The sequence below is a fragment of the Hesperophylax consimilis genome, chromosome 7 (assembly GCF_061612785.1).
Source record: "Hesperophylax consimilis isolate HC1 chromosome 7, BYU_Hcon_1.0, whole genome shotgun sequence".
Classification (NCBI taxonomy): domain Eukaryota; kingdom Metazoa; phylum Arthropoda; class Insecta; order Trichoptera; family Limnephilidae; genus Hesperophylax; species Hesperophylax consimilis.
Window position 1 is genome coordinate 35,020,878 of NC_142842.1, and position 17,318 is coordinate 35,038,195.

Genomic DNA, 17,318 nt, shown 5'->3' on the forward strand with positions numbered 1-17,318 from the left:
AGGTAATGTAGGCGCCTGTCGACCTAATAATAAAAGGTAATGCAGGTGCCTATCGACTTAATAATAAAAGGTAATGTAGGCGCCTGTCGACCTAATAATAAAAGGTAATGCAGGTGCCTATCGACCTAATAATAAAAGGTAATGTAGGTGCCTATCGACCTAATTGCGTTAGAATTTATAAAACATTTTACGAAAATACCTCATCAGTGTTCCAACAGCTCCCAACCGTTGGGAGCCAGTGAGACTTTGGGATCCCCAATTATCGGGGTATGTTGTAGCAAGAGTGAGCTGTGTATAAAGAGGAAGTTGCGGAAGTACCTGGATATTTATATTTGGTCACTAAACCCGACTAAAGCCATTTCAAGCAACGTTTCGATTCTGAATGCTAGTCTTTCACCTTGACGATTGTAAAAGAATCTTCCACTCTGGAACGCGCCGTAAATATAACACAATTAATTATTGTTAATTAATTAATTGTGAAACAACACATAATTTATATTTTTTAATTTGTAATAAATTTTGGTAAAACTTTTTGTTTTAATGCTAGGTTTAAAATCTGGTACATTTTTTCTCAAAATCCAACACAAAGTTGGATAAAATAATTTCCCCATCATAAAATTGTGAAAATTCGTGAGAAAAGAATGCATTTCTATAGTCTGTAGTAATAGATACTGCGCAGGCAGGATGATGATGGACAGAAGGATGAAGAAAGGTCTGATGAGTCAACATCTGAAAGGAGTAGGCTGTGCACTTCGCACAGTCCTGTTGCGGCAATACCATCTTTTCTCGCGTGGACCAATAAGACACAACAACATTATCCGAACATTTTCTGTATAAGTAAGTTAAAACAACAAATAAAATTAGGTAATTACTACGTTACATTTCTATTTTTCATTTTCTAGGTCACATCGAAGATTTAAAAGAAATTTGTGTGAACCCATTTGATCCCAGATTAGCAGACATTAAAAATTACAGCATTAAAATGTTTCTTTATTAGAAGGGCCCTTTTCCAACAGACAATAAAGGGCTAGGGCAGATATGCATAGGAAAGGGCACCCTGTTACCATTTACCACCAGTTTTATTGAACCATGCGGGTTCATTGATTCGATGGGCATTCACACCACAAATACAATATATACACTCTCTACTCTAGGCTACCATAATCTGCTTGACCTTAACTATTGACAACTAACTCTACAACACATAGTAAACACACACTTACAACATGCTTCTAATTTCTACCCTCTGTTTTGAAAAGCATTTTCAAAACAATTATCGTAGGCATGCTGTAGATATAGATAAACATAAACTTACTTTGTAAATACGCAGGGCGCACGGATGGAAAACTGTGTTTCGTGTATCTGTGGACAAAATAAAAATAATTCGTTAGTAAAAACAAAACATACAAAAATTTCAATCGATTGGCAAATAATCTGATAACCCTTTCGGACAGCAATTTTTCCACACTCTCCAAAGCGAATAAAATTTTTTTAATTTGATTTCAGCTTCATAAATGTTTTGAATATTTTTTTCAATATTTAAATATCATGTTTTAAAAAACAAATATCCTAAGATGTTATACGTTTGGTATACAGTGGACGATACTTGAAACACGCCCTTTGAGACCCAATGTTATTTTTAATTAAAGTAGCAATAACTTTAAAACTATTGAAAATATTTATTTTAAAAAATCCCCAATTGTTATAAAGTATAAATAATATATTTTCTACCACCGCCAGATTTAATTCAGGTCTGAAAGGTTAACTGCCTGGATAATTCGCAATTTGAGAAATGTTGAGAGGCTGAAAGAATTGAGGAAGGAAAATAAGTTAACGGCTGTTGTTCCCAATCCTACTGATCAACAGCGCACGAGCGCTCAACTACGCTCTTTTCAACGGAAAGGTGACGACTGAGCATAAATGAACCACTCACTAGATCAATATCTTCGGGTTTTTAGTACTGAGCCCATGGGTCCTAATGTTTGCCATAGATAAAAGTCTATAACTGAAAAATATACGTCACTAGGATAGAAACTCTAAAAAAGGCGTAACCATAGACAATATAATTCTCATTCGAAGCCAATCCCATTCACTAGCCTAAAATTTTGTTCTGAGATGAACAATCAACCTGTCGTAAAAATAAACTAAAATGACTTAAAATCCTTTAAATAAAGGAAGAACATTTATAAGATTATCAAATATGAAATGTTTTTTTACGACAGTAACGAATTTTGATATTTCTCTGCTTTTAACAGAAAAATGAAAAACACAGAAGATTTTTGTATTTCGTAATAAATTCTAATCTATCAATCCGTATTGACCATTTGCGAAAAAGACTAGGGTACTCCTTAAAACTCGGAAACCGATGTCGAATCGATGTATTGTCCGTACATCCTTTCACATCGCACTTAAAATTTTTTGACATTTTCATGTTTTGACAGCGGCCTATAAACATGCATGAAGTTCGCACTGGTTTGTGGAAAATATACGTCACAGATACACAGCCATAGAGATTTACCGTGTCTTTTTTTCTGGCCCACTTTTTTCTCGGAGTTATACCCCCCTGCGACTGAGCGATCAACCAAGCCAAACTACTAGATTAAACCTGCCTCAGTAAATGAATAGTTATAAAAAGGGTAGACATAGTGAAACATATTCCTGACGCCAAGACAAGGTTGCATTAAATTCAAGCTAACACTTTATTTTTAACATTTTACATACGTTTGTTTAAAAAGATATCGGTTTATGTATTACAGTATTCATATAAAAATATGTACATTAATAATAAATACAATAATTAATTCGTCAATATTAATTTAACATTGAAAATTTTCACTTTGATGTCATTTTATTGTCTATTAATGTGGGCAGGGCCACTTAAGATAATCGTACGTAAAGATGTTTGGAAACGGGTGAATCGAACGTTACTGAACAAATCACTTGGCTGATCGGAGACTGAGATTGATCGTTTGAAAAGTTGGGAACAACGGCCGTAATAAAGTGGGTGGAAAGTGTCCAATTGTTCAGAGCTGCTCAATTAAATATATAAAGCCAATTCTAATTCGTGGTCTCACTACTGTTTGTGGCACATCCACATCCATTCAAAATGTAATGAAGATAAAGAACAACAACATTTAAGCCGTTTGTCGGTTATTGTTGAAATTTACAAAAAAAACAAGCCGAGAGATATCACAACACATTGTTGGATAATGATAGGGCCAGCCTTGTCCGCTGTTCCCATATTCATTATCAGGCCGATACCCGAGACTGTCAACTTCAACTGACGACTTGTGCTTATGAACATTAAGACGGGCAGGGTTGCCCGGTCAGTCTTCGACGAGGAGCGATTAGAAGTAGTCAGAAAGAACGAGAAAACGTCACAAAGAACTAGTTTAGAGAAAACCAAGCACGGATTATACCACCGAATTCACTGTTTCTTCAAAACTTTTTCATTTAACCCCTCAGGGTTTTAAATATGTTTGCCTATAAATCCCAATGACGCGACGGTGCTATTTCTCATGGAATTTCGGAATGCTTATTAAATTAATTATGTATGTATGTATTCTAATTAATATTTTTTTTTATCAAAAATGAGAATTTTGACAAAAAAACTCGCCGAAACATTTTGGCTCGAAACGTCCATAATTTTGAAAATAATTCGATATGTAGAAAACACATTTCTTTAAGGTGTGTAATTAGTAGGAAAATTGTCATTTTAGTTTTTATGTCGTTAATAAAATAAAAAAAAAAGTGGGTGTGTCAAGCCTACGCAAGACAGAAGTGAAACTTCTTTTGTTAAACCGTATGAACCACAATCAATTACGTATTTCACTGGTATTACACTCACGACGCAGTATACTAACCAAGCAGCTGATGCTTGGCGTGGCGCAGTTCGCTGGTGTCTGAGAGAGAGGAAAGAAGAGAAGAGAGAGAACGTTCGTGAGCGGCTCCCCCACCTCAACAAGCGCATATGGTGAGAGAGGGACAGTGAACGGTGAGCGGTGGTGGGGGTACCCGCATTTTCGTGTCGATCCTGACTCGGTTTTACTCCGTCCATCGAAAATCCATTACGCGCCTAAAGAAGTTTCACTTCAAAAAAAAACATAATTTTTTTTAATTTTTCAAATACATATGTAATCATGCACTTTGAAAGTTTTTAGGATTTTATCCATGGAGTAAAGTATTCGAGACAAACTGAGAATAATAATTATTTCTCTTTCCAACGATGAACATATCACCTATCTCCGTATTAAAGAAAAAAATACTAAATAATAAATTACTTTTAAAATGTATGGCCAGATCTGTCCTCCAGAGACTCAAACGGAATATGATGTTCGTGGCTAGTAGTGGCCTTCCGATGCTTTATAATAATATAATAATAATAACATAGCATTTATATAGCGCAGTTTTGTGTTGTTTCACTTCAAGTGCGCTTAATAAACTTCATTAATTAAATTATTATCGATTACAACTCAAGCCGTTTCATAAAAAAAATCAAAAACCATTTTTCTTAGGTCGCAAATCGACAGTATACCCGTTCAGAAATCTTTCGAAAAAGTGCAAAAATGGCATTGATTAGTTCACAGACTTGACAAGTAAAATGTAGTTTGATTTATATGCACAAAACGATATAACATGCACCTAATTATTGTAGAATAAGATAATATTAAAAAATCTCAATAAAATACATGAAACAGAAATATACACAGAAAAAAAGTATGGGAATTGAACCCTGATCTTACCGGGACAATACTCTCCAATTTGAGCTACTGAAATCCAATTATATTCTGTCATGTTGAACAATCTCATACTTCAATTTTATAATTGCTGGTGACAATCTTCAATTAATTCCCATATTTTTACACGGAAAAAACATATTATAGTATTATTAATCTATTAAAAATCTATTCAAATGATTGGTAATCCGGTTAAAACGGGATGACATGCAGTTCCCTGCATTAACCTGCATTTTCATTGGTAATATGCAATTACGAAATGCTGAAATATTAGGATTTTTATGAACACATGTTCCAACATTGTGGTTCGTGATAATATATTCGTATTTTACTAAAAGTTTATTAGGAAATCTATTCATTCATTCGCTAAGGGCTTGCGTTCCCGTTTTTAATTTAGTAATATTCAATTTTAGTAATTTGTCTCAGTGTTTAAGAATGATTTGAAAGTGGTTAACGTTATAAAAGTTATTTGAAACCTTGATGGTGTCACAGATATATTTAAAATCCGATTTTCAAAAAATTCTTAGTTTTGTATTGGAAGTTTAGGGCCCGGTATTTATTTATTGACCTTACTACAAGTAAAGAATGAATGTTCAATTTATTGATTAATTTATTCAAATAAATGAAGTAAAATCCGTTGGTAAAAATTGTAGACTTGTAGGTAATTACTAATAAATTAGAACTACAAAAACTGAAAAATGTTGTTATTTTATAAAGAGAACATATTGTTAGTCCAATCCTTTAAGAACATGCCGATGTTTAAAACTATCCGGCTGAATTAGAAAGAGTGATTATTTATGTACATTTAGGGGCCAGGTGACAGCCCTGGGGAACGCCAAGTGATTTATTGCTTCCCTTTGGCCTATATGAGGGCCCTTGCGCAACAACACTGATAGACCAAGCCACATTGCTCCTTGTACTGGGCGGAATTTCAACTCCGGTTAAATATAAAATAAGTCTAATTGAATCCATTACGAGTAAGAAGCCTTGGACAATACAGAAGGCATATACCTTATTCGTGTGCAGATAGAAAGACATATTATCTTGATAGTTAGTTATTCATATAACAATAGTTATTCATTGATAATCTTCGATAACATAATGAATATTATAAATGATAAAACATGGAATACATACAGGATTGATACAGATTACATTAAGCTCTGCTAGATGGTTTTTAAGTCACTTAACGGAATTACTCCGGCGAAAATGCCAATATATGAAATTCAACCCTTAGATCAACAGCGTCATCAGCTATCAGAAAGTTGAATGAACTAAAGCGCACAACGGGTAGGTAATGGCGTGGAATAAACTGTCACATGATTTAAGAATGATCACAGACTCGACAGAATTTAGAGATAAACCTTAAAACTCATCTTATCAGGCATTCATATCCATAAAGTCAGAAACAAACCAAACAGTCCGCTACACTGCAAATAACTAAAAGTGTTCAAAATGTATAACTATAGATAATTTCGCATCAAACCTAAGTAGAATTTGAAAAAATATCCAATCCTAAAATTGGACAATAAAAATATAAACACTCAAAATAAATATCTATTATCTATACATATATATTTTAATAAATGAATATCGATAGTGATGAAGGATAAAATAGCAACTGTAAAAGTGTGTTTATCTGAAGTGACCTGCCAGGTAAGTATGTTTTCCGTATATGTTTGTAGTAATGCCTGCACCCTAGGGTTCCATGACCAAACGACGAATGAAAAACCGACCAGTTCGAACCAGGCGTAGAAAGCTCGCCATGCCCCAACACTGTATAGTGATTATTTCACAATAAAACCTATCCATAAGATTACAGCATATTATAATACGAAACGGATTACACGCCGCCCAGAGAACATGTGTACTTAAAATACATATATAATTATATGTTATTTATGTATCCGTTGTCGGGCACTATCAAAGAATAAAGCCGAGACTTCTGTGGAAGATGAAGACATTCCGTTGATGACAGTGTTAGTTTTATCAGTTGCTATCAGCGAATTGTTGGTCGATGGTTGCTAGTTGCCATAAAATATTCTTATTGGTTAATGATTTCTCGATGTTTGAACCTTATTATAATGTTACAATTCACTGTAATACGATATCCCTTCTAAGTACATTACCATTGCGCGTCGGGAGCAAGCGCCTTGATGACACTATTTCATGATTTTCATTACAAACATTGCATCTTGCCCGTCTATTAATACGAGGCTTAATGTGCTTTAATTAATTATGCAGATGCAAGACGACTTTCCTAATGCGTATACATAATAATAATGTCGGTCAGTATTGTCTGATCTCTGCTGCCTGAGAGGCCTCCCAGAAAGCAATATGACATGGACAGATTAACAAAAAGGAGGAGCATAATAATCATTTGTTTATAATGCAAAGACCATTTGAACACGGGGTGTTGATTCCAAGAGATTAGCAAAGACGAAAAGCTTACACACCCAGCGTACGTGAAAGCATCGGTGTCCTTTGATTATTATACTTATGTAGAAGTTACAATCATTTCATCAACATTAGTCTGACTCCTACAGCTGTTGTTGGTAGTTACTTATCTTGGCAAATGTATATAACTATTTTCACAAACTGTTTTACAAGAGCTCCACGTTGACAAAATGAGCCGTCATAAGACTAAATGAAATATGATGAAGCAAAATTTATCGAGGGTGCACGGGGAATAATGTCTTTCACATTCGGTGCACTGGATATTTCTGCAATTGACCGAAGAATTTGCTCTAAATATAGATCCTAGCAAAGTGGCAATTGCATCGCTAAGTGATGAATTGCAATGGGAGAGGAGAATGGCTGTCGGGCTGAATGAAAACTGACGTGAATCATCTCATTCAAATTCCTTTGTGGCATTCTTTCATAAAGCTATTAATATGTTTTATTCAAAGGCCTGGGCAAAATCAAAAGCTAAAAAATATGTATGAGATTCAGTCATGAGAAGAGTAATGAACAGGTTACTGATGAATAATAAAGAGCTCAAATAAGCCTACATTAACAATCGGTAATACTTATTATTATGAAGCTTTATGTGGAAGTGCCATATAATAATAAATAATAATAATACTTGGATGACTTGTATAGCGCCGTTTTTGTGCAAAAACACCTCAAGGGCGCTGTAAAAACTTATAATACATTTGTACAATGGTCTATGTTATTACTTAACTATTTATGGAGAAAATATACAGTTCAATACTTACCTGATAGGTCACTTGAGATTAACACTTAATTAACATTATCTAATTGTTTATTGGCGAAATTTAGATACAGGATTTAGGACTTAATTGAAAAATTGAATATAACTGGACTTTCTCTTAGGGTTGGTATATTTAATTTAAGGATACGACAGCTTAAAAAGGTAAGTTTTTAATTTAGACCTCTATAATATCGTCATTTAGATATTCAATTGTAAAGATATCTCAATTATTTAGTTATTAACATCTTCCAAAACAATTTTGAATATGTTTTTGAAGCATATTTTGAGTGAAATTGTTTTTCATCTTACCTAAATACTAAAAAGTTCAATACGTTAGGAGTTTTAATTTAAAAGAATCTGAGCAGCGATGTGTATAAAAGCCTTTCCAAAATGCATTCCGCACCACCCCTGTTAGTTTTTTTTAAAGCCCCCGAAATCACGCTTCAACGCTGTTTACAGAAAAATTGGCCCTGATCCATTTAGGATGCTGGGTATTTTGAAATCGTTATTCTTTATTTGTTATTGGCCAAGACAGTAGTTAAGGTTCCAAAAATGGGCGCATTATAAGGGCCGATGGGTGTTCAAAAGCGCCGGCCGATACAACGAGCGAGGCGTTCCAGGAAAGTGGGTTTGGAATTTCAAGTTATCTCCATAAGAGGAGATCTCTCACGCCGGCGGCCGAGTCCCTTCACCTAACTGCGTTGGTGGTGGTGCCTGTGCCCGTTGCTCGTTGCTCGTTGCCCGCTACGCCTTTGAATGTGGATGTGGATTTGCTGGGATAGTTGATAGTTGTTGCTATGGGATGGGGTCTGGCCCGCATTGGAATCCCTACATTATTAGACGTTACAATTGCTCATTCAGTCTAAGAAGAAGCGATGAGAACATTAGTGAGGAAAGAAAACTATATACCACAAATCAAGTAACATTCAAGTATTGCATCATAGATCTGGTAGGTACACATACTGTAATTTAACTCATTATTTGGGAAAACGTGAATTATTCACATAATTAGTACATGGGTTATAATTTTTAACTAAACAAATTAAAATACATTTTATTCCTTCCCATAGTGTCTTATCTTTCCAAATACTTTAGAAAACTCTTTCCAAATATTGTTTAACTTTAAATGATATTTTTTCCAGCAGCTTATCGTGTAAGTTTTCTGGTTAATGGATTAAAAATAAGGATTTTTTACTTCTAATTCCAAATGCATATTTTTAAATTCTCTAAGATTAGATTCACACTGTAAAATATATTATATATAGGAACCTACTGTTTTTAAATAAATGCTTCGAATAAATTCGGGTGCCACACGATTAGAAAACGAATGAAGTTATTTCCCCAATTAAACGGAACTTTTAAAAGCGATAGATTAAAAATCGATTTTCTAGATTCGCTTTCGATTACCACAGCAACTTTTACACGAAAATATTGCGTAAAGAGATACCGTCCAGTTCATCGGCTAGTTGAAAATCGATGAATCGGTAAATGAACTCGAATGCTCGATGAACCATTCAATGAAATCAACATAGGATAAAAAGGTTTGAAATATGCAAATTACACTACACGCAAGAGACTGTGCGTGAGTCCAATATTTGCACACAATTAACGTAAATTTGTTGCATAAGAACGGAGGGTTTTTAGAACACAAGTTCAGTTACTCGACTGGAATAATGTTCTGTCGGCTTTAATGTTTTCTTCCTCCAAAATCTTTTTAAAAACTAGATTAACACTATTATTTCGCCCACACCATACCCAAATACGAGTTGCACCCCGAGGGAAATGCAGTTAATATAAAAATATGTACATTTTGTATAAATACTTTGCAGGATAAGGGCTACTTTTTGTGGTGTGATACTCGAATATTCCTATAAGGCGTTGACGAAAAATCTCATAAATCACTTTGATGCATTCTGATCGGATAGGGTTAATGTTAAATCTCATTGAAGCAAGAAAATGAAGTGTTTTGAGGTGTATTTGTATTGGATTCTTTGCACTGAAGTGTCTTGCCGGTAACAAGTGGATATTGGAGTTCACCAAGGCTCACACGTGTGCCCGCTGTATTTAAACAAACGGTTTAATTATGCGTATTGTGCCACCTACCGCCATGTGATGATGTGATGGCCTTATTGACTACTCCAACACACACATATACACCTTACCCATTATCAATAACCCTGGAAATATGAATTACACATATTACATGTATGCGTATATGATGCAGTTTTGTTGTATGCGAGGCGCGTTTGAATTCGTAATTTGTAATAAAATAATCGCCGAGAACAAGGAAAGCTCGTGTTGTGCGAAGAATGGAACCTTTCTCTTCAGATCGGCGGAACACTTCGAGTATCAAATTATAAGCAGACCTTACGAATTATGGTCCTGGAGGTTTTGCATTACGGCGCCTAATGTAATAAGCAATCATTCTTAAACCTTTAATGCGTTTGACAGGAGTGGACAAAAATAATAAACCCTAAATAAAAACAAAGTTTTATTTTATGCTCCTGCTTTTCTTATTAACTGCCTTGGAAATATTGGCAACATTTAGCTTTTTGAATCCCAATATGAACCCTGTCTTTATAGCAACTTAACCACCAATCAATCGTACTCAGAAATCAGTGTCACTGGGGAAAATTGGTGTAAAAAGTTCAATTTAGAGGTAATTAAGTAATGTTATTGTGAATAGGTAGTTCTTCCCATTCATACTTTCATACGATTTTTGGATGCAGTCCCAAGGAATATATCGTTAGTTAGGCGCGTCAGTGCGGCCCTGGTTAAGATTTCATGGGAAATGGAAAGGAATGTCACCAAGCTTAAAATAATAACGCAAGTAAACAACTGCCGGGAGTACAGAAGTGTGCAGCGGGCAACCAACGTGCGCCTGGGAGTGTGTAGCGTGTACTGTTGGTACTGTGTACCGTCAGTACCGTGTACCGTGAAGCTTGCAGCGTATAGCCTGCAGTAGCAAGCGGCGTGTGACTGGCCTGTGCCTGTGGGATGCACCCAGGTAACCACGGCACCCAGAGGCATTTGTATAACACGCTTCACATAGTCCACTCCATGGTGCATTGACACTTGGGGCGCCGGTAAAATTAAAGCATGGCTAGTAAAACATTACTATACCAAAGCGCGCGGGCGGAACGGATATTTTCTCATTATATGTATTTCTGCAGAATGCGGCCACAATTAGCCGATTTATTATTTGTCACCGCGTACAACAAACTTTTCTGTTGTTCGTACACATGTTGAGGAAGTAAAGTTTTGTAATGGAGATTATTATCAGAGTTGCGTCGCTATCGTACAGAACGATCGCTTTCGCCTACGAGTTGGTACTGGAGTAGGGAATCATTATTTTGTTGTTAAATTGGCAATATGTTGTAGGAAAGCTCGCTGCTGTAGCCAATGTTCTACGGTTTACTATTAATTAATTGTTCGGATAATTATTTATCATTTTTCATTTAGATTTAGATTCGACTAACGAATGGAGAGAAACGCCACCTGCTATGACATATTATTTTATATTATACACGATGAGTATGGCAGATTTATTAAAATACTGTTAAAAACGTGATTGCAAACCATTTCCTAATAAAATATTAGTCCATTCAGAATATATCAGAACACGTGTTAAAGCAGGTGCGCTTTTTCTGATAAATATAATGACGAACTGCAACAATATTACAATATTTATGAAAACGTGTTCAAACATCTTAACAAACCTGTTAAATCATTCGTTAAAAGCCTGCAGTCCCGCTTTTAACAGGAATAACGAATAGTTTGACAAGATTTTGAACAAATTATTTCATTTTATCCATGAGGCTATCCATCCTCTCTTTCTACCCCTGCGGTAAACGGCGTGATGATTAGTTAGTTAGTGAATTATGGTTTTTTTTTAATTAGTAGCCATTACGCAGTTGGAGAATTCAGCCAGTAGAGTAAGCATAGAGAGACTAGACTGAAGACTCCTGATTGAAGACCGAAAGAGCACGGTGTGCGCCAACCGCCGTGTCATTTCAAAAGCTCTATTCATAAAAGCTCCGGGCCAGGTTCTCAGACAGAATTCCTAGAACCTAGTCAATGACCCCCGCTAGGGTCCAAAGCATCCGTGAGAATATGCCAAATTTAGTACCACCTCCTGCACCAGCCAACCCACAACAAAACGGACACAACAACCGACCGCATTATCATCAGAGCTTTTTTTCTCGGAAGGACCCACTTTTTCTAAATCGAAATTCCCGACCTATTGTCATGCTAATATAGGCCAATGAATATTTCTCGGTAACAGTTGAACATAGAATCGTTTCATAATCGGAGCAAACAACAAATAGGAGCGATACGCAAGCTTTATGACAATTTAATAAAACATAACATTATATCCACTATATATAAATTCTTCACAAAGAGAAGCTTTTTTCTTAAATAACTTTATAAATTTGAATTTGGGTCCAATCGTAATTAACCAAACTGAACAATTATTTTATTCAGGAATAACTTTTTCTTATTTTGAAGGTTATACCTAACTAACTAACCATCACGCCGTTTCCCCGCAGGGGTAGGCAGAGAGGACGGACCGCCAAACAACTCGGTCTTGGAACACACTTCTTGCCTCATACATACTTTTCTATTATTCTGACTCTTGACATGGCCGGACTCAAGTATCTGATTTACTTGGTCGTGCCATGTCTTCCTCGGGCGTCCCCGACTTCTGCTACCATTCACATTTACATAGTAGATTCTCCTTACACTCCTTTCTTCGCTCATTCGCTCTACATGCTCAAACCATCTAAGCGTCCCTTTCTTGATCTTACTCATTAAACTTACATCAGCCTCTTTGCGGATCTCCACATACCTCATACGATCATACATGGTTTACCACACTTATGCCTCAGAGATCTCATTTCAACAGCATTAAATCTACTTTAATCCTTTCTTTTCCAGTTCCATGCCTCACTTCCATACATCAGGGTAGGTACCAGCACTCCATTGTGGACTGCTAGCTTCGCTTCTTTGGACACTTTTTTGTTAGCGCCAACTGCATTCAGTCCTCCATTAATGGAGTTACCTGCATTTACCCTTCTTTCAATATCTCTGTCAACCTTCTCATCTCTCGTAAACATACTTCCCAAATACATAAAACAAAATGCGAGTCATAATAATATTGTAAGCAATGAGATACATGAGAGATAAAGGTACATGGAGAAATGATTTATTACAATCCTGTTAAAAACGGGATTGCAGGTCGTTTTATATTAAACTTTTGGTGCAGTCCTAATATATCGGATGTACGGAATGCGGAAATATTATGAACGCGTGTTCCAACATCGTGATAGTACCTACGCCCGTATTTCACAAAAAAAATTGGAAACCTATCAATTCATTCGTTAAAGGCCTGCAATCAAGTTTTTAACCGGATTACGAATAATTTGAAGAGATTCTTAATATAAATTAGCAATATTTCATGTCAGTATTTTTTTCTCCGTGTATACTGTAATAATATAAGAAAACGCACCGTAGTTATAAATTCACCAGAACAAAAGCACTATTAATAAAAATAAACTTAATTGAATTGTAGATGGTACAGGTATTTTAATGTAGTCTGTTCTAAGGAGCCGGTGGACTTGCGTGAAACTCGATGGACACTCGTTCACAGTTGACGTTGGCTTCATAAGAAATGTTTTCATACAATCCAGGCATCTTCAAGACCCGCATTAATAAATCCCTTCCTACATCTAGCCTTTACCTTAACCCGGCTCACAACGCTTCCCAACAGGGTGGTGACATAGCTCCCTTGCCTTTAACACTGTATAGACAGGGGTGCTCTTGTGAGGTGTCATATAAAAATTTAAACAAAATCTAATCCCGATACAAAAAATATTTTTTTGTTGAACGGATACGAGGAAACTAAAAAACGGGGTTAAAACATAACTTTAACACCCAGAAGTGAAGTTTAATAACTGTTCGTTATCCGTTGCTTGTTGTCGTTATCCGTTGTTCGTTGTCGTTATCCGTTGTTCGTTGTCGTTATCCGTTACTTCGCCGTATTGTGCCTCTTTCAGAGACTTCTCAGCATTCCAGTCGCTAACGGGAATCCTCTTTGCGATGGACCGCCGCGCGCTGTCTTCTGTTTTCTGTCCTCAGCAATACGTCTCTCTCACTCGCGCAGGGGTGCCTGCCGCTCTCAGTATCGCCCTGGACTAGATCCGAGCGCTTTTCCCTTTTCAGTGGGGCCTCCGTGGCATGTTGATGGCTTCGGCAGGAATTCACAATGCTAGTACGAATGTTGGAGGTCCTCAAATATTTTTGATTATCGTGACAAAAATAATCGATCAATAATGATTATCGTAGGCATGTTCATATGTACCTACATCCCTCGCCGCTGTCACTCCCTGTTCAATCCAAACTCAGGAGCTCTCCAACTAATCAATGTAGGTACTATCACTGAAGCCTATTGTATGTAGACGCAATATTGTAAGCGAATCAGTTTGTGGTTTTATTGTGGACTGTAATCAAAGTTTGACACAACTATTGGGTTAGCTGTGGTTAACAGTTAGAATTGGAAAAGATTCTGACTTACCCTTGGTCTTTTCGATCGATATTATGGATTTGAGGGACAATGCGTGGTCATCACTGCATCACCGTAATATACTCGAATTAAACGCACCGAGGGAAACTTAATGTGTACACTGCACAGTTTTTCTTGACAGACTGGCGCTGTATGATTAAATTGGCGCAATGTCACTGAATGTAGGTACTATACGCTGCCAGACAGGGACGGGTAACAGGTTGGGTGGGAGAATGCAAGAACACATATTAGAGCGATATGCATATAGTTGCGCCAACAAAAGGTATTCGCGCTCGATTGTATGCGAAAGTGCTATGTAGTTATTTGTATCGATGGAAACATAATAAAAAACAAAGAAAATCTTATTGAATGAATGTATTGCAGCGAACCAACCAATGGTTAATGAAAATGGGCCCAAATTCTTAGTAAATTTTGTAAAAATACGAATATTCTGACTATCAGCATACTGATTATACCCATTTCCACGAAATCATTAGATCACAAAAAATGGTTTAAATGCGTCGCAGGCGTAAATTTTTGAGGCCACTAAATGGTTTCTTGTTGATTTGAGGTTAAGGTTGGTGGCATATATATGGAAATGCCTGTGAATTTGTCGGTACGACAATACATAATCATCTACAATCGATACATTCGATACAAAGTCAGGGTTATTAACCTCTAAATTGTAAATAACTGTGTTAAAGCCGCACGATTAAGTGTAGACATTTGTCGCTATATTTTTATACTCATCAGCAACGTCTATGTGTTAGGTGGTTAGGTTAATAACCCCTTATAATATTTCCATAATATATGCAAATCAACACGCACACCAAGTATTTAAGTATCGGAGACCTGTGAGAGAAAGTTTTATTGATTTAGTTAATACTAAAATGATGTAAATTCATATCTACCATCTCCCGAAGAAACCGTGAGACATTCGGACATATTATTGTAAAGGTTACTCGGTCCCTGTGAATTAAAATGCCGCTGTAAGAGATTGAACAGGCGCACTGCCTGCTAACTTATGGTGTTAGTGATTCTGAAAAACTACTGAACACATTCTCATCAGAACCGTGGGACCTCTCCGACACATAAGGGTCTCTGTGAGAGATTGGTCAGGCGCAAAGTCCGCAAAACTAGGGTTCTACAAAAACTCTACACCGCGTTCTCAACAGCTTGACATCTCCATTCTTCCAGAATCTGTGAAGATAAATGAGATATCCTTGATGTTAATTCAAGAGCTCATCGATAGATGACACTCATAGTAGTTATTAGGTTACTCATAGACGGCGTTAGTTGTCGAGTATTGTAGATATCGAGGGGGTAATTAATAAGGGAGGTAACTCGAGGTCCATATTATTCCTACCGCTAATTAAGATATCAGAACCATTGCAAATCTATCGCATTAAAAGAACAAGTGTTTCGTTGAAGTTTCATTTAATCGGAGAGTTCGTGAGAAACCCCGGAGACAGCAATAATAAAATAACTAGTAAGATTATCTCTCTGAAGAAGAGAAATTGAACAGGCATACAACCTGTCAAACAATGGTTTCACGGCTTCTCAAAATTACAACCTACATATATCCTCAAAAGCACGATAAAGTGTGATCTGCCTATATACAAATTGTCGTGTCTCTGTGAGAGATTGGACAGGAGCACAGCCTGTAAAACTAGGGTTAACACAAAAACTTTAAGTTGCGTTTTCAAAGACAAACCTGCTAACATAATAAAATAGCTAATAACATAAATAACCTCTCAGAATTAAGGTGTAGCTATGAGAGATTGTACAGGCATACAACCTGTCAATTAAATAATCAATAACAATCTCATAATAATTACTTTTATTTTAATTATAATATCCCTAATTAACATATATTTTTATAATGGTTTGACAGGTTGTATGAAACCTCTCAAAACTACAATCTGCATAAATTCTCAAAAGCACGACAAAGTGATCTGTAAATATTATAACATCACTTCTACGAATTACAGTATCTGCGTGAGAGATTTGAGAGGCACAAAACAAAGGTTGTCAATCTAGGGTTCCCGGAGTTATAAAAAATAAAAAATATATTCTTAACAGCGTCAAATAAAAAATAATGTAAATAGTGATCGACTCTATTTGTGAAATACATTATATACTTAGGATTTTCTTATGAATACTTAAAAAAAACCCACACTGGGGTTCTAACCCAACTTTTACAAATGGCATGCGATTTACAGTTGCCACCCACAAATTATAAAAAAATATACAAATAAATGCCATTATTTAAAAATGCTAAAACCGTCAACGAAAATATCATTAGTATTATTATGAAAACGGAAATGTCAATGACCTCCGTTCATAAAACAATAGAAGCAGTTATGTCTCCGATGTGACGTCAGAATAATCTACCTGTCACGTTTATCATTGCGTTAGATTATTAGACATAGCTTTTAAAACGTAGGGTCATTATTATTCATTACTGCAAGGCTTTTATGCAGACTGAAAATGCAAAGGGTATAAACGTCACTCGTTTTCCAGTTTGTATGATAAAAATATAAGGCAGTAGGGATAGGGGTAACTTCCTAGTAGCTAATAGCTTATCAGTCACCTAACAACATCAACAACCCTTCAGTATTTATTTTTTATTAAAACACAAATAACATTGTTTACATCACTTTATTTCGATACAAAATCTCAACATGTTTCATGAACCAAGTTCACTTCATCAGGAGCACAAGTATACTAAAGTTATAATTAAAATTAGGTCTAGAAAGAAGAGGTAGAAGGAGCGGGGAGGGGTAAGAGTGGGGGAGGGTTATTC

General features: G+C 36.0%; 1 long non-coding RNA gene across 1 annotated transcript in view; it reads right to left on the bottom strand.

Annotated features, from left to right (window-relative positions):
• LOC149422684 (uncharacterized) overlaps positions 1 to 17,318 on the bottom strand; it is a 147,797-nt gene that overhangs the window by 46,714 nt on the left and 83,765 nt on the right. The window contains exon 3 of the long non-coding RNA XR_016302436.1: positions 1,316 to 1,362. This is a non-coding gene — a long non-coding RNA (uncharacterized LOC149422684). The remainder of the gene's footprint in view (positions 1 to 1,315; positions 1,363 to 17,318) is intronic.